This window comes from Chiloscyllium plagiosum, unplaced genomic scaffold (assembly GCF_037043375.1).
Source record: "Chiloscyllium plagiosum isolate Xiang-an unplaced genomic scaffold, Cpla_swu_hap1 HiC_scaffold_35, whole genome shotgun sequence".
Classification (NCBI taxonomy): Eukaryota; Metazoa; Chordata; class Chondrichthyes; order Orectolobiformes; family Hemiscylliidae; genus Chiloscyllium; species Chiloscyllium plagiosum.
The window spans coordinates 56066104-56084306 of record NW_028270173.1 but is presented as its reverse complement, the minus strand read 5'-3'; the positions used below and the strand labels follow the sequence as shown (position 1 = coordinate 56084306).

The window sequence follows — 18203 nt, the reverse complement described above, 5'->3', positions numbered from 1 at the left end:
GGTGTGTCCCAGGTTACTGTTCCAGGTTAGTGATAGACTGGGTGTGTCCCAGGTTACTGTTCCAGGTTAGTGATAGACTGGGTGCCCCCGGTTATTGTTCCAGGTTAGTGATAGACTGGGTGTGTCCCTGATTACTGTTCCAGGTTAGTGATAGACTGGGTGTGTCCAGGGTTACTGTTCCAGGTTAGTGATAGACTGGGTGCCTCCTGGTTACTGTTCCAGGTTAGTGATCGACCGGGTGTGTCCCTGATTACTGTTCCAGGTTAGTGATAGACCGGGTGCCCCCGGTTATTGTTCCAGGTTAGTGATAGACAGGGTGTGTCCCAGGTTACAGCTCCAGGTTAGTGATAGATTGGGTGTGTCCCAGGTTACAGCTCCAGGTTAGTGATAGATTGGGTGTGTCCCAGGTTATTACTCCATGTTAGTGATAAACCAAGTGTGTCCCAGGTTATTGATAGACTGGGTGTTCCCTGGTTACTATTCCAGGTTAGTACTCTTCTGTTTAGCACACCAATTCCTGTATTGTGTCCCAGACTCTCTCTTGTATCCACACTGACTCTATTGAATGTCTGTATGACTCTGATTCTGTGTTCGCGCTCTGTTCTGAGAGGCTGCATTATCTAATTCTGACCCAGCTGGATCTGGCTGTGTTTATAATATCAGACAGGATTCAGACAGTGTGATAAAGTGGTGGATTGTTGGAGATTGTCACTGTAGGGATGTGAATTCATGGTGGTCTGATGGGAATGTGTGTAAATGTTTGTCAAATTGTTCCTTTAATTTTGTTCTACAAGCACTAACTCATTGATTGTGATCGACACAGCAATTTCTGGCACTGAAGATTTTCCTGTTGTAACAAAGGTTGCAATGGTGAATGGAGTTAGAGTTAATGATCATGTCAGTAATATTCAAAGGACAATTGCCAGGCAGCAATTCATGGCACAATCTTTCAATCAGTGTTCTGGACCAGGCCAGGCCCCACAAAACACTTTAAGAAGGTCACCCAGACCCGAACATTTTCCTGTTTTAAAGGTAGATGTGAAGTGAATATTCCAGGAGTGATGCAGCTGGTCAAACCACTCAGCTTGAAGCAAAACACAACTTATTTACACTCTACAGTTGAAACATGAACAAAAGAAAACAGAATTCGGAATAACAACTGACCCGATATAGCAACTTAACTAAGGAGCTGTTGCAATCCCTGTGATGCCCCACAAACATATCTCTTGGCAAAAAGGAATTTCAAACCCAGGTATTACAGGCAGGAGATATTGCAGAGAGAAGAGTCAGGCAAGAAATATCTGTTGAAGCATGGAACCTTTTTTTTAACTGTAGCAGCTTCTCTGCTACCAGCAAGTTCTGACTGCCTGCTGAAAACAAACCAAACTAGAAAATGACCTGAGCTGGGAGAACTGGCTACTCCCCTGCCATTATTTAAAGTAGCCATTTACAGACATATTGGCACCTCTGCCTTTACAACCCCTCTTGAAAAAAGCCGAGGACAAAATAACCTTGTCAAAGGGGCAGCATCGTCATACTCTCCAGTCCCTCTTCCTTCAATCCTTCACTCTCCACTTTCTCATCCTTTCTTCACCAATAGTCTTCAAGATCCACTCACTCACCCTGTTTTCAGTGGGATTTGAAGGACAAGTGTTATCGATGATTTCGGGAGAAATCACCAGCTCTTCTTCAAAACAGTTTCTCTTGATATTTTACACAAATTCCTGAGAACAGACATGATCTTGGTTCAACATCTCATCCGAAAACAGGCAGCATTTAAATTAAATGTCCCATAGGTCTTTGCAGCTTTAGCTGTGTTGTCTTTATTATTCATCTTGGTGAGTTTTCTCCCAGTTAGTGTCCTCAGTCATTGCTGCACAAATAACAAGGGGCTCTGTCTCTGTGAAAATCTCTCCAGTGACTCTTTAAAACAAACCTTATAATCTTCCTGCTTATCTCAAAATGTACAGAAATGACCATCTTCAGGATTGGATCCTCAGACACTGGAACCACATGAGCTGAACATTGTCACCGTGATTCATGGTCAGAGCATCGATAGCTGGCAGCTCAGCTTTTAGATGGACTTCAGTGTCAGGATCTTGTTTAACCACCTGATCTCCATTGACAGTGTGAGGTAGCTCAGGGGAAAGTGATTCCACTTCATAATGTGGCCTGAGTATTTGACCCACATTTCAGACAGACAGAGGGATCCAGTGGGTGGATAGGGAGAAGGAGGAATTACAGTGAAAGGGAAATAGACATTGATGCAATGTTAGATAGCGACAGTACATACATGCACACACTTGGACACACACAAACTGACAGGCTCACCTAAACCAACAGGCACGCAGATCGAGATACAATGATAAATCCATAGGTCTACAAGAATTGTTTTTTTAAGGCAGGGCTAGATAGATTCCTGTTCATCAAAGGGATCAAAGGTTATTGGGATGAGATGACAATGTGTCACTTAAAACATGACTGGATCAGCCAGGATCTGATTAAATTGTGCAGCAGGCTCAAGGAATCAAATGGATTACTCCAGCTCCTAATTCTCATGTTTATACGCTTTACGATATCGGATCGTGAACAGACCAACAATGAAGAGCTACAGATCTTCACAGTTAGTCTTTTGTTGTGGAATGATTAAGACATTGTGAGCACAATTTTCCAGTCTGGCACACCGAGGATTCCAGATGTCATTAACCGAGAGCTCTTCAAGAACATGGCACGGTAGCTCAGTGATGCCTCACAGCACCACGGAATTGGGTTCGATTCCAGCCTCGGGCGACAGTCTGTGTGGAGTTTACACATTCTCCCCGTGTCTGCATGGGCTTCTTCTGGGTACTCCGGTTTCCTCCCACAATCCAAAGACACGCAGGTTAGGTGAATTGGCCACAGTAAGTTGCCTCACTTCCAGGAATGTGTAGGTGAGGTGCATTAGTTGGAGGTAAATACAGGATAATAGGGCAGGGGAATGGGACTGGGTGGGTTACTCTTTGGAGGTTGGTGTGGACTTGTTGGGCCGAAGGGACTGTTTCCACACTGCAGGGATTCTAAGATTAACACTGACCCGGCTGTGAGATGTGAGTGAAATCAGGAGAAATTCACCCCTCAGCCACATGTAGCCCTCAGGTTGGGGAGTGTAATAAGTACTGAAGGACACTTTACAATTACAAGATAGATCAGGACAGAAGGGAAAAGGATACAGAATTCAGATTGTATGGATATACGAAGAGTAAACGGGAAACATTGGAGTCACTCTTTTATGCTGTGTGACATGAAGGAGGGTGAGAGTAGGATCTACTTATATACCTCTGATGGGCTGCTCATCCTGAGCAGTTTTCTGTGCCACCTCAGCCCTGGGAGGGTCCAGCAGTTTGCCGTCACCACGGGGATGCACACAGCTACCCCAGAGGGGCAAGACCAGCAGCAAATGGACACTGTTAACCTCGTAAACTGTTAAAATGGGGATAAGAATTGCCAGCATCAATTGCGTAGCATCAAATCGGCTATGCGATGTGTTTCTACGATGGCCTTCCTGGCCAATGTTAAAGCCGACGTCCTGTTCCTGCAGGAGTGTGGGATACCGCACCTCAGCAGCTACAGGAGATGGTCGAGCTTGTGGGCCCATGGGCCGTCAGTTTGGTCGGGGGGCCAACGATAGCCGCGCCTCCGGCCTGGGTATCCTGTTGAGAGGAGGCAACTTCACCATCTCCGAGGTTAAGGAGGTGGTGGGCGGGCGCCTCCTCGTCGCCGACGTCATGTACAGGAATGCTCCCCTGAGACTGATTAATGTGTACGCCCCAGTGGGTAAGAGGGAACGGTTGGCCGTCCTGCAGCAGCTTCCACTGTTGCTGGCTACGTCCAGGCCGGTCATTCTGGCCGGAGACTTCAACTGTATCATTGATGCAGATGGACGATCCGGCGGGGGGGACAGTAAACTGGACACCACGTCCAGAGCCCTGATGGACACGGTAAAAGATGCCAAGCTGCACGATGTCTTCAGCACCCCTGCAGACAGAGCGCAGCGTAGATACACCTGGTCACGGGCAGACGGGTCTATCCGCTCAAGGATAGATTACCTGTTTGTGTCCCGAACGCTCTCGGTCAGATCCACCGATGTCAAGCCGGTGTTCTTCTCTGACCACTGCCTCCTGCTGGCCGACTGTCACCTACACGACGAGCAGTGGGCTGGTAAGGGAACATGGAAGCTGAACACCAAGCTGTTGACCCCGGGAAACATTGAGGAGCTCAAGAGGGACTACCCAGGTTGGAGAACCGTGAAGCCCCTCTTTGAGTCCACAGCGGACTGGTGGGAAACAGTAAAAGGGAACGTCAAGAGGTTCTTGATGGGACTCACGTTTCTTCTTCCAGAAGGTGCACAAAGAGAGCTCTGTGCTCAGCAGCCTGAAGGAAGAAGATGGCTCGCTAACATCATCTCAGGCTGACGTCATGAGGATCAGTAAATCCTTCTACGCCAGTCTGTATGACGCGAAGCTGATCAACAGCGCAGCCTCCCAGTCATTCCTGTCCTCTATCACGGAGGTCTTAGACGACAGAACACGGGAGAGGCTGGACCAGCCGCTATCTCTGGACGAGCTGACCAAAGCACCCAAGTCCTTCGAAAAGAATAAAACTCCCGGAAGCGATGGCTGACCGGTCGAGCTCTATTCCGCTCTGTGGGACTTGATTGGCCAGGACCTGCTGGAGGTGTATGTCAGTATGCTTCGGGCAGGTACCATGAGTGAATCCATGAGGAAAGGCATCATCACCCTCATCTACAAGCGGAAGGGGGAGAGGAAGGAACTCAAAAATTGGAGACCAATCTCACTGTTGAATGCAGATTACAAAATACTGTCAAAGGTAATCGCCAACTGGGTCAGGTCTGCTCTGGGGTCAGTGATTCACCCTGACCAAACCTGTGCTGTGCCGGGCAAGAAGATCGCTGAGAGTCTCGCACTCCTCAGGGATACGATCGCCTACGTGCAGGACAGAGGGTTGGACACCTGCCTGATCAGACTGGACCAGGAGAAAGCCTTTGACAGGATATCACACAGGTACATGAGAGATGTTCTCTCCAAAATGGGCTTTGGGGAGGGAATCTGCAATTGGATCAGACTGCTCTACACCAACATTGTCAATCAATGGGTGGGAATCAGATAGCTTCCCAGTCAGATCTGGAGTCAGGCAGGGCTGCCCTCTCTCTCCTGCCTTGTTTGTGTGCTGCATAGAGCCATTTGCCGAGTCCATCAGGAAGGATGCGAGCCTGAGAGGGGTAACTATTCCTGGCAGCGGGGACCTGCAGGTTAAGGCCTCCCTGTACATGGATGACATCACCATTTTCTCTGCTCGGATCCGCTGTCCGTGCGCAGACTCATGTGCATGTGTGACCAGTTCGAACGGGCCTCGGGGGCCAAGGTAAACCGAGGCAAGAGCGAGGCCATGCTCTTCGGGAACTGGGCCGACCAATCCTCGATCCCCTTCACCGTCAGGACCGACCACCTGAAGGTGCTGGGTGTTTGGTTCGGAGGGTTCATGAAGAAAAACACCTTTGACCACAAGTCTATCAGGAAGTGGTCAGCACGTAGTGTCCTTGAGACCCTTCGGGAAAAGGAGAGGGCGGATCCTATCAAGCGGTTCCCTGAGCAGACTGTCTATGCCATTTGGCAGAATGCCTCATCGCCAGAACTTTCCAACAAGCCCCAAGACATGGCTTGGCTGGTGGTGAGAAGGGCTCTGCCTGTGAGATCCTTTATGCACGCCCGGACTCTCAGCCGCACCACACGCTGCCCTCGAAGCGGCTGCGGGGGGGACCAGACTGTCACACACCTCCTTCTGGAATGTGCCTATGCAGAGGAAGTCTGGAGAGGAATGCAGTGGTAATTGTCGAGGTTCGTCCCGAGCAGCGCCGTGACGCAGGACTCCGTGCTCTACGGTCTGTTCCCCGGGACGCACACCGAGACGAACATCAACTGTGCCTGGAGGATCATCAACTCGGTGAAGGACGCTCTCTGGGTGGTCCGAAACCTGCTGATCTTCCAGCTGAAGGAGTTGACCCCGACTGAGTGTTGCAGACTGGCACATTCCAAGGTCCAGGACTACGTGTTGAGGGACGCGCTGAAGCTTGGGGCAGCTGCCGCCAAGGCGCGGTGGGGAAAGACCACTGTGTAAAGTCTGCCTGCCTAATGAAGAACAGGGGACCCACGCAGTCATTTGGGCTCTGCTGACGCCTCAGCTAATTATATGGGCATATGATCAAAAAATGTACAGACCTGTATAAAAATGATAAGTTTTGATCTCTGTATGTACATGTTTACATATGTATTGCATGACCAATTGTACAGACCATCAAATTATTTTATGAATAAAGTATATTTTTGAAATAAAAAATAAATTAGCCATGGGCAGCCAGCAGCCATTTTGTGCCGCTCAGTCATGGGAGCCCTGACACCAGACAATGTCACACAACGTGGTTCTTCCTGTTATGTGAGTATCTCTGTTTCTTCAAACCTGGCCCTATGCAGTAACACCTTACAGGCACCCCGAAAGTAGAAATGTCACTGCAGCATATCACAGGGTAGGAAAGGATTGCTGATGCTGGAAATCTGAAATTTAAACAGAAAATGCTGGAATTTCAAAGCTGGCCAGGCAGCATTCATAGAGAGAGAAAGAGAGTCAATCAAGGTTTGTGTAAAAGTTTGTTGCTCAGGTGCCAGTTGCCATGGTGATTTGGATGTTTGCCAAGCTGGGAAGTTGATTTGCAGACATTTTGTCTCCTGCTTAGGTGACATCTTCAGTGTTTCGGAGCCTCCTGTGAAACGCTGCTGTACTGTGTCCTCTGGAATTTATTTGGTTCCATTCCTGCTTCCGGTTGTTCGTTGGAGTGGTCGGTATATTGGGTCCAGGTCACTGTGTTTCTTAATCGAGTCCGTGGATGAGTGCCATGCCTCTAGAAATTCTCTGGCTGTCCTCTGTTTAGCTTGCCCTATGATCGTTGTGGTGTCCCAGTTGAATTTGTGGTCCCTGTCATCGGTGTGTATGGCTATCAGGGACAGCTGGTCGTGGTGTTTAGTGGTTGGTTGGTGTTCGTGGATGTGGATTGCTAGTTGTTCACCTGTTTGTCCTGTACAGTGTTTCATGCAGTCTTTGCATGGAATCTTACCCAAGGGTCTGTCATGTTGTCTTCTCTGCTGTTGGTTAGTCATTTTGTTTTGGAGTGTGGTTCTCTTTCTTTATGTCATAAAAGAACTCCAACAAAAACTGAACCATCTTCTCAGTGGGTCCAAACACTCCATACAATCATCACAGGGATTCCTAGACAACATCAAGAACATAAACAGAGATAAGGAGGAAGCAACGGTCTCATTTGATGGAACAACACTGTTCACTTCAATTGACAAAACGCCAGCCAGAGAGACAGTAGCCAACCTCCAGGACAAACAGAACAGGCGATACGACAGGGAACCTCCCAACAAGGACTGCAGAGTCACACTACCAGACCTGTGCTTGAGGACACACTTCCCATTCAACAACCAAATACATGAACAGATCAATGGGACACCGATGGGCTCACCCATCTCCGGGCTCAGAGCACAAGCAGTGATGCAGAAACTGGAACAAACAGCCCTCCCATAAATCCAACCCACACTCTAAATCAGATATGTGGACGACATTTTGTAATTATTAAGAGAACACAGAGAGAAAACACACACTGGATTATCCACACCATGCTCACAGGGATCAGATTTACGAGAGGGGAGGAAACCAACAGCCAACTCCCATTTCTGGATGTGACGGTAGAAAGACCACAGAGCGGTGAATGTACCACAACAGTGTACAGAAAAGCCACACACATGGACCAGATCCTGAACTACAACAACAACCACCCAAACACACACAAGAGAAGCTGCATGAGGACCCTGTTCAAAAGGGCTACAACACACTGCAGCTCTCCCGGCCTAGGAAGGGAAGAAGAAGAAGATCTCTACAGAGTCTTCACCAAGAAGGGATACTCTCGCAACTTCATCTGCAGATGCCTAACAGGCAAACAATACAACCAAGACATGCCACAACCCAAAACACAAACCGCTCTACCCTTATATAAAAACGTCTTGGAACTGACAGCCAGATTTCTCCACCCACTGGGATCCATGACTGTCCATAAACCAACAGGCACACTCAGGCAACAACTCACCAGGACAAAAGTCCCTATACCCACCATGTTCAAGACTAATATAATTTACAGGATTCCATGCAAAGGCTGCATGAAACGCAATATAGGACAAACAGGTGAACAACTAACAATCCACATCCATGAACACCAACTAACCACTAAACACCATGACCAGCTGTCCCTGATAGCCACACACACCGATGACAGGGACCACAAATTCAACTGAGTCAACACAACCATCATAGGACAAACTAAACAGAGAATTTCTAGAGGCAAGACACTCATCCACTGACTCCATCAACAAATACATCCTCCCTTAAGTAAGGAGGCTACAACTGGATATAATTCTCCAGGTGTGGTCTCACCAACGCCTTATATTATTGTAACAACACTTCTTTGCAAAAAGTGCCATATTCTATTTGCCTTTCCTATTATATGCTGCACCTGTATATCCACTTTCTTTAATCCCCTAGGATCTAATCATCAGGATCAGTCTTTTATGTGGAATCTTGTCAAATGCCTTCTGGAAGTCTAGATATACCACATCCACTGAGCTTCACTTATCTAAATGTTCAGTTATTTCCTCCCTTATGATTGGCTTCAGCAATGTCCCCACTACCTTTGGGTGCAGGCCAATTGGGTTACAGCAATTGCACCAAGTTCCTTGGTAGTAACTCCAGTTTTTGGGAAGACAGTGCTACCATACATTGTGAAAACAGAGACATTTCTGCTATCCCTGAATACCCCATTATTACCTCACCGTTTCTGTCCTGTAAAGGACCAACATTTACTTTCACTATTCTCTTCCTTTTTATACAGTTTGTAGAAGCTTTTGGTATCGGTGCTTATGTTGTGCAAGGTTTACTCAGAATTATTTTGTACCTTTGGCCTGACTGGATCCAATATACCGGCCATTACAATGATCAACTGGAACCAGCAACTGGAAGCAGCAGGAATGGAACCAAATAAATCCCAGTACACCCAGTACAGCAGCACTTCACAGGAGGGTGAAGATGTCATGGAGACAGGGGACAGAACATCTGCACATCAACTTCCCAGTTCAGTGAACGTGCCTATAACCATGGGAAAGAGAGTCAAGGCTTCAGGTTCAAGATCTGCACATTCCAGCCCACCCCCTAACCCGCAACAAGAAAGCAGTAAGAAACCTAGAGGCAGCTGTTTGAGATCAAATTTGGCACAACATTAAAAACTAATTTCACACCAAATTAATGCACGGAATAAACATGAGCAACTTGCTCAGCAATCCAAACTGTCAAAGCAATAAATATATAACTTTTTAAACAACACATAACAAAAATAATGAATAAACATTGTGAGTTGGAAAGCTAATTAGTAAAATCTGTTTTGCTTTTTTCAGAAACAGAGCTAGAAGAGACAGAGGAGGTCACAGTCTGGGTCATCATGAAAGGGATGGGTTTGCACTGGCTTTGGGAGTTGGGGTTGAACTCCCACCGAGAGCTTCCATTCTCCTCTGGTGGTGCAGACGATGAGCTGGTCTTGATGGAATTCATAGAAAAGAGGGGCCAGGAGGGAATTTCCTTACAGACTGGTTTTCCCTCCTCACCAGGACAAGTGTGTCCACTGGTTATTGCATGGGATGAGGTGGGGGACAAGAGAGAGGGGGAGGGAGACAGAGTGTGTGCCTGCATGTCTGTCTGTGTGAGACACACTGTGTGGACCCGGATAGATCAAAGGAACAAAATAATTTTGAGTGAACCTTGCACAACGTAAGCACCGATACCAAAAACTTCTACAAACTTTCTAAAAAGGAAGAGAATAGTGAAAGGACAGAAACGGTGAGGTAATAATGGGGTATTCCGGGATAGCAGAAATGTCTCTGTTGTCACAGTGTAAGGTAGCACTGTCTTCCCAAAAACTACAGTTACTACCAAGGAACTTGGTGCAATTGCTGTAACTGGGGAGAAGGTATTACATAAACTGATGGGATGAAAGGCAGATATTCCCCGGGGCCTGATGGCCTGCACTCAAAGGTAATGGGGACGTTGCTGAAGCCAATCATAAGGGAGGAAATAACTGAACATTTAGATAAATGGAGCTCAATTCACCGGTATCCAGTGGATGTGGCATATCTAGACTTCCAGAAGGCATTTGACAAGATGCCACATAAAAGACTGATCCTGATGATTAGATCCTAGGGGGTTTAAGGTAGAGTATTGGCCTGGATAAAGGATTGGATAACTGACAGAAAACAGAGGAACAGGAAAAATGGGTCCTTTTCTGGGTGGTGAAGTGGAACTATCTTGTGCTGCTTGGTTGAGTTGTCAGAGTTCAACTATTTACAATCTGTATAAATGATCTGCAAGGAGGAACAGAGTGTTGGGCGGCACGGTGGCTCAATGGTTAGCACTGCTGCCTCACAGCACCAGGGACCCAGGTTCGATTCCTGCCTCGGGTGACTGACTATGCAGAGTTTGCACATTCTCCCCTTGTCTGTGTGGGTTTCCTCCAGGTGCTCCGGTTTCCTCCCACAATCCAAAGATGTGCAGGTCAGGTGAATTGGCCATGCTAAAATGCCTGTAGTGTTAGGTGCATTAGTCAAGGGCAAATATGGGGTAGGGGAATGGGTCTGGGTGGATTGCTGATGGGAGGGTCAGTGTGGTCTTGTTGGGCTGAAGGGCCTGTTTCCATGCTGTAAGAAATCTAATCTACTATATTGTAGTTAAACTCATGGATGATACTAAGATTGGTGGGGAACCAGGCTATGATGAGGAGATAATAAGTTTCCAGATGGATATTGGCTAGGAGAATGGGCCAGACTCTGAGAGGTGGAGTTTAATGTGGGTAAGAATGGGGTTGTTCATTTTGGCCGGAAAATAAGAAGGCAAATTGTTATTGCACTGGGAAGCAGATTTGCAGTGTGTCAGTGCAGAGGGATCTGGGTGTTTTTGGGCATGAATTGAAGAAAGTGGATACGCAGGTGCAGCATAAAACAAGAAAAGCAAATGGAATACTGGCATTTATTGCAAAGAAGTGTGGTTACAATTATATAAGGCATTGGTGAGACCACACCTGGAGAATTGTGTCCAGTTGTGGTCTCCTTACCTAAGGGAGGATGTGGTGACATTGCAGGCAGTTCAGACGAGGTTCACCAGGCTGTTCCAGGGATGAAAGGGTTATTGTACGAGAAGCAATTGTATAGCTTGGGCCTGGACTCACTGGAGATCAGAGGAATGAAGGAGGATCTGATTGAGGAATATAAAATGCTCAAGGGGATTGATAAGGTCGATGTCTAGCAGACATTCCCCTTGTGGGACAGTCTTGAACAAGAGGTCATAGATATAGAGAGAGGAGGTCGGTTCAAAACTGAGATGAGAATTACCTACCCCTTTCAGGGGGTTGTGAATCTGTGGAACTCACTGACCCAGAGTGGGGCAGAACCAATCAACAAATTCAGGACAGAAATGGCTACGTTTCTGATGGAAAGCAGGATAACGGGGGATGGGAGCAGGCAGGAAGGTGGCGGTGAGACCAGGATAAGATCAGCCATGATCATGTTAAATGGTGGAGTGGACTCAAAGGGCTGACTTGCCCACTCTCCCTCTGAACTTCCATGTTACTAGGATTAACTGGGAATGTGTTTGAAAGCAGCATATCAAGTGTAGCACTGGAATCTATTACTTGTTGTCATGAAAACAGAAAAAAAAATTGTAAAGTAAACAAAGCTAGAAATGAAGAAATATTAAAAAATGAAGAAATAGATAGAAGGATCACTAACATTAATCATGTTTAGTTCTTAGCAAATCAGTAAACAGTGGGATAACGAATGAATTGAGAACAGGAGGGACAGTAAAGAGAATATTTGACTGTCACGGTCCATTCATGATCTGGAGATATATTTGAATCAGGTTGTGCAGATATATTGTGACCCCTTTGGACCAGCGGGGACTTGAAACAGGGCATTCTGGGAAACTGCCCCAAAATAGGCCAACTCATTCTGTTTAATTTGTGAGGAATGGATTAAACAACAAGAACAAATGTAAAAACACTGCAATAAATAGAGGAAATTGTATAGAAAGTAGATACATAGAGTTGCACAGCTCAGAAACAGACCCTTTAGTCCAACTCGTCCACGCAGACCAGAAATCCTAAACTGATCTAAGTCCCATTTGCCAGCTTTTAGCCCACATCCTTCTTAACCCTTCCCATTGTAAGCCCATCCTGATGCCTTTTAAATGCTGTAATTGTACCAGCCTCTGTCACTTCCTCTGGCAGCACATTCCATACTGGCACCATCCTCTGCATGAAAAAGTTCCCTGTTAGGTCCCTTTTAAATCTTTTCCCTCTCACCTTCAACCTATGCCCTTTAGTTTCGGACTCCCCTACCCTGGGCAAAAAAACTTGGCTATTCACCTTATCTATGCCCCTCATGTTTTTATAAACTTCAGGGAAAATAGCTCCAGCCTATTCAGTCTCTCACTATAGCTCCAAACCTTGTAAATCTTTTCTGAACCCTTTCACATTTCCTATTGCAGGAAGTACAGAATTTAACACAGCATTCGGAAAGTGGCTGAATCAATGTCCTGTACAGCTGCAACATGATACCCCAACTCCTGTACTCAATCCACTGACCCATAAAGGCAAGGAGACCAAACACCTTCTTCACTATCCTGTCAATCTGTAACTCCACCTTCAGGAACTATGACTCTACACCCCAAGGTCTGTTTGTTTGGCAACACTCCCCAGCACCCTACCATTAACTGTGTAAATGCTGCTATGATTTACGCAAAATGCAACACCTCACTTTTATCGAAATTAATCTCAATCTGCCACTCCTCAGCCCATCTGATCAAGATCCCATCATACTCTGATATAACCTTCCTCACTGCCCACTACATTTCCTGTTTTGGTGTCATCTGCAAACGAACCATTACTAACCATTCCCTCCTATATGCACATCCAAATCATTTATTAAAATGACAGAAAGCAGTGGACACAGGTAGTGAGTAACTTAAAGAGATTGATCCTCATCTCCATTCCGCCAGGCTCAGGGGAAGAGATTGCACAGCCCCACGTAGGGAGAGGGTCCTTGTAAATAACACACAGAGTCCGATCGTGGGCCAGTGCCTGTGGGAGGCTGACAGAGTGGTCACGGACAGACATGGACTACATCCCCCAGAATGCAGCCTGTGATTGAAACAAATGACCAGAAGGACTGGGCCTGTCGTTCCAGGACAGTGGGAATGTGAGCGCTGGAATTCTGACCCGGATCGGAGAGCACATTCCCTATCTGCTCCAGGTTGAGGTGTGAAGCAACCACTGGAGAAAGGGTCAGTGCTGCCCGAGTCTGGGGCCCTGGAGATTAGCACCGTGTGTAACCCCCCTCTCCCTGGCCCTGATACAGGATCCCCCTTCCCCTTTGATCAGATTGTTCCTCTGGTTATTAATGATTAATTATCTATGACTGTTTGATCACCAACAGGAATTCACATTTTTCAACGGATAACTACTGTTGAGGTCAGTGATGACGGCAGCATTAAGACATCGATGAGATTTGGATTTGATGGAGAAGACTTTATCAGTTTGGAACCAGACAGAATGAGATGGATCGCATCCAATCCCATTGCAGTGATGACTAAAGAGAAATGGAATTCTGATGATTCCTGGAACAACTACTGGAAAAGACACATGGAAGAGGTATATGTTGAATATTTAAAGAGATATCTGGAAGCTGGAAAGGAATATTTCAGAAAGAAAGGTATGTATTTCAGTTTTGTTCCATGTTCCGATCTAACCTCACTGATCTATGAAGCCGCTCTCCCATTCCATTCAGTGTCTGTCTATTGTTTGTGGTTTCACCCTTTCCCATCACAGTTCAGCCTGAAGTGTTCATCTCCAGGAGGGAGCCCAATGGTCAGGACAAGCCGCTCACTCTCTCCTGCCTGGTCACTGGGTTTGATCCTGCAGACATTGAGGTGACCTGGCTAAGGAATGGAGAGGTCATGTCTGAGACACATTCCTCGGGGGTACGACCGAACCACGATGGGACCCATCAGATCCAGAAAGAGATTGAGATCAATGCTGGGGATGAGGATCAATACTCCTGTCACATTGAACACAGCAGCCTGGCAGAGGCCCAGCTCTATCAGTGGGGTAAGGGACTGGGCACAATGTGTGTGTGTGTGTGTGTGTGTGTGTGTGTGTGTGTGTGTGTGTGTGTGTGTGTGTGTGTGTGTGTGTGTGTGTATATACATGTGACAGATGAAACCATTTACAGGACACTTTTTCACTTCCTTGTTTGCAACTACCCACCTTGATCTCTGTGTTGATATGTCATGTTGGTCTCAATTGCGTTAAAGATTTCAATTCTAAGTTTGAAAGGATCTCCGAATCCCAAGCTTCTAGAGCCTTTTGGGGATTCCAGATTCCCACAGCCCTGTTATTGGTGAAGTACTCGTTGATTTCCCTCTGGAATAATCTCACCAGAATTACAAGAAGATGCCCTTGTATTCCAGGCTTCAGCACCAGACATGGGCCCAGATTGTCCAGCAGCCAGACAGTCAGAGACTGGACACTCCCTGAGAGAGGAGGGTCTGGACCCCTCAGAATTCCTGACTCACTGAATGGGATTTGTCCAGGAAGTTTCAACTTCCGATGGACAATTACCTCGCATCTGAAACCCTTTGGGAAGACCTCAGGTTCTGAGGTTAGGGATTGGAAGCTTCTTTAACTCCTAGTGTGATGATGCTGCCACTTTAAAAGGTTGTTGGTGTCCTAGTTTTTGTTTTGAAGAGAGGTTGTAAGGCAGAGGCAATAAACTCGCTGCTGCTGATGACTGAGGTAAACAAGTTGTGAGGCCTCTAGGTGTTTTTTTTAAGTTGGAACAATAGAAGCAGTCTGAATGGGCGTGGCCAGCTCTCACAGATCCAGATTTCTCAGTTTGGTTTTTTCAGTTACATCAGAAGCCTTTGCGGTCTCAAAAGAGTTGGCAGCTTCAGTGAATGTCACCTGGCTACTACTGTCTACATTTTTTTCTTGATATTATTTCCTCCTGGGTTGGAGAACTGCATGTAAGAATCTGTGTCTGAATTTACCTTTTTAGCAAGGTGTTTATAGGATGTTACAATATTGCAGCAGTTAATTAGTAATAGGTACTGAGTTTGGTTGCATTTTTCAATTGTTAAGTTATTCTAAATTTCTTGTTCTTTTGTTTGTATTTTAATTACAGCGTTTAAGTAAATTGTGTTTTGCTTAATGTTGAGTTGTTTGACCACCTGCGTTGTATCTGGAACACATCATTTCCCATCGAGCTTTAAAATAAGAATCAGTTCAGATCTTAGACTACCTTCTTCAGATATTTTGAGGGGGCCTGGTGTGGTCCCTAACACCAGAGAGCTGGAAAACCGACCATCTCCAAAGGTACTGCTGATCCCTCCATTCACACACTGACGAGGATATCTGGTCAGCGTGGGCAAGTTGGACTGAACATACACACTTGTTGTGTGACTCTTTAACTCTTTGACTCCATCCCCTCAAACACATGACCTGATATTCTGCAATCAACCCTTGACCTCTCCCCAGCACCAACACCAGCTCACCGTCTCCAGACGTCTGTCAGACTCGCAGTGCATCACCCTGGACAGACAACTGGGACACAACACAGATCTCTACAACTGGATCCCTAACAAGGCCCCCTCACCAGCCCACTGTGGCACCCAAACCCCATTCCATTGGTACTCAACATCCCCAACACTCATCAGTGAGTTCCCAAACTGCCCCTTGCCCAACCACTGAGGAAGTGCCTTTCTGGGAGACTGAACTACACCCCTCCAACCATTCACTCACTCCTTCACCTCACCCAAGGCCGATCTACCCCACCAGCACTTCTTCAGATATTTTGAGGGGGCCTGGTGTGGTCCCTAACACCAGAGAGCTGGAAAACCGACCATCTCCAAAGGTACTGCTGATCCCTCCATTCACACACTGACGAGGATATCTGGTCAGCGTGGGCAAGTTGGACTGAACATACACAGGACACAGAGATATTGGGGAGAATGGGAACTGAACTGTCTGGGGAGGTAACCCCCAGGACAGGTACAACACGATGTTTATACCCCTATCAATGGGATCCTTGGTGACTTCACTGGAGAGTGAAATCGGGAGAGGGTGAAACCCACATTTCAACCAATCCCAACAATTCCCAACAGCTCGGAGCAGTTATAATTGTTCCCAATCAACACGGAGCTAGAAATAAATCCAGGAACAGAGAGAATCCTGATATATTTCCAATGTGTTTCAGAAAATCTGAAAAGCAATTGGCTGCATTCCCATCTTGGAAGTCTCATTGCATCAATGGTCATTCTTTTGGCTGTTATTGTCGGGATAGTCGGAATAATCATCTGGAAATGGTCACGGAGAGGTAAGAATCAGAGAGAGGGGAATGTGGAACTGAGGGGACAGAGTGAGTGTGGGGAATCTCCAGTACTGGGAGTACAGGGCACTGTGGGGAATGGAACTGATTGAATTCCCACACACAGATACACACGTATAAACACGTCTCGTTCCCTGTCTGATCTTCCTTTACGTGATCAGCCCAGACCAGGTCTAATATTGATCATTAAAGCCACTGCACCCAATCAGATCCTCACTGACTGAATATTAATGGAATGGAAGGGATTTTTTGCATCTCGAGGGGATGCAGGGGAGGGGAATATGGGAATGAGGATTTCTGACACAATCCCTGTAAAACCTTCCTTACTGCCTTGTTTGTGTGCCATCACCTTGATAAATTTTGAACAGCTGTTTACAGTCTCTGAGAATGGATTATTCCCCATCCTAATGGACATTTATTTTGTTTCTGCAGATTCCCCAAGTGGGACCTACACAACAGCTCCCAGTAAGTGGCTGAGGGGACAGACTGTTGGGAATGGTGGAGAAGGTAATGGGAGGTGTAGAGTAGATTCCTGACAGTGTGGAAACAGGCCCTTCAGCACATCAAGTCCACACAGTCCCTCCAAAGAGTAACCCACCCAGACCTATTCTGCAACCCTATATTTACCCCTGACTAACACAACTGACACTATGGCAATGTAACATGGCCAATTCACCTAACCTGCACATCTTTGGATCGTGGGATGAAACCGGAGCACCCGGAGAAAACCCACACAGACACGGGGAGAATGTGCAAACTCCACACAGACAAATACCCGAGGAGGGAATTGTACCCGGGTCCCTGGTGCTGTGAGGCAACGGTGCTAACCACTGAGCCACCGTGCTGCCCCTATGAGAGTGTAGAGTTATATTTGCCAGGGTGTTGCTCAGGGTGATGGGTCCGTCTCCTCACAATGCTGTTTCTCAGCCAACACTCTCTTATCGTCCTGTTTCTCTACTCCATGTCCCCAGTGTCTCTCCTTCGAACTGTCACCCTCCATTCTCTTCCCCCACTGCCCCTCCCTCCACTCACTCACCCTTAATTCCCACTGGGGGGTGGGCTCGGAGAGTCTGGTTAGTTAGTGCTGAGGGCGATTAAATCCTGGGTCCAGTGAGTGATAGAGAATATCTCACACTGTGTCATTTTATATTTGATATAACTTCTCACATTCTGTTTTTATTTTCTCAGCTTCTGATATCTCTGGTGCAGCTTCTTCATGATTCAGTAAGTGACATGTCAACTTTTCTCTGACTTAGATTTATTTAGATTTATATTCTCCAGATTTATTTGCAACATTTTCACATCGCTCCTGACCCTGTCCCACCCTCCCAGACACGGTTAAACCCTGTCAGACTAATTCCCCTCCCCTCCGACCCTATCCCACTCTCCCAGACACTGTTAAACCCTGTCAGACGAGTTCCCCTCCCCTCCTGACCCTGTCCCACCCTCCCAGTCACTGTTAAACCCTGTCAGACTAATTCCCCTCCCCTCCTGACCCTGTCACTCCCTCCCAGACACTGTTAAACCCTGTCAGACTAATTCCCCTCCCCTCCTGACCCTGTCCCACCCTCCCAGACACTGTTAAACCCTGTCAGACTAATTCCCCTCCCCTCCTGA

General features: G+C 46.8%; 1 pseudogene across 1 annotated transcript in view; it reads left to right on the top strand.

Annotated features, from left to right (window-relative positions):
- Positions 1–17806, top strand: part of LOC122546593 (class I histocompatibility antigen, F10 alpha chain-like) — a 49566-nt pseudogene extending 31760 nt beyond the window's left edge. Inside the window, exons 5-9 of the transcript XR_015752989.1 lie at positions 13638–13913; positions 14030–14308; positions 16455–16574; positions 17019–17093; positions 17775–17806. The product of XR_015752989.1 is annotated as a class I histocompatibility antigen, F10 alpha chain-like (transcript). The remainder of the gene's footprint in view (positions 1–13637; positions 13914–14029; positions 14309–16454; positions 16575–17018; positions 17094–17774) is intronic.
- The last annotated feature ends 397 nt before the right edge of the window (positions 17807–18203 follow it).